This window comes from Mastomys coucha, unplaced genomic scaffold, assembly GCF_008632895.1.
Source record: "Mastomys coucha isolate ucsf_1 unplaced genomic scaffold, UCSF_Mcou_1 pScaffold13, whole genome shotgun sequence".
NCBI lineage: Eukaryota > Metazoa > Chordata > Mammalia > Rodentia > Muridae > Mastomys > Mastomys coucha.
Window position 1 is genome coordinate 17,045,870 of NW_022196895.1, and position 698 is coordinate 17,046,567.

Genomic DNA, 698 nt, shown 5'->3' on the forward strand with positions numbered 1-698 from the left:
AAAAAAAAAAAAAAGACAGCAAGAAATCACTAGCATTTACGTCAATGCACTTATATAGAAGTATTCCATATCATAATAAATAATCTTAAGTACACTTCCACCTTCCAAAAGACACTGTGACAGTTTGCTTCTCAAATAACAAATCTGCACACCCAAGGCAAGAAATCCAGAGTGTTATTTATCTGTAAGGTTTAAAGAAACAGGACAGATAAAATGACACAAATCCGCTTCCCCCAAGGGCTCTCCAAAGGGACAATACTGTATTGGAAACACTTAGCTTCTGTTTTCGTTTACAATGGTTATCAGTATCAACTGGAATAGGAGTTTTGGGGTTTTTTTGAAACACTTTTTCTATGTAGCCCCAGCTCTCTTGGAACTCATTCTGCAGACCAGGCTGGCTTCAAACTCAGAGAATCTGCCTCTGCGTCTAGAGAGCTGGCATTAAAGGCATAACAAACATCGACTGGCTGAAATAGGAATTTTTAATAGACAATTTTGTACTTAAATTTTTATATTTTCTTATTGGACACCTTTCTATAAAACACAAACAGAAATTTAATTTTTACCTTTTAATCTGCTTTGTGTGTGTGTGTGTGCCTGTACGCATGCACACGCGCAGGTGTGCTCCTGTGTGTGTGTGTGTACATGTGTGTGCTCACACATACAGAAGTCTGAGAATACTGTGCAAGGGTAGGTCT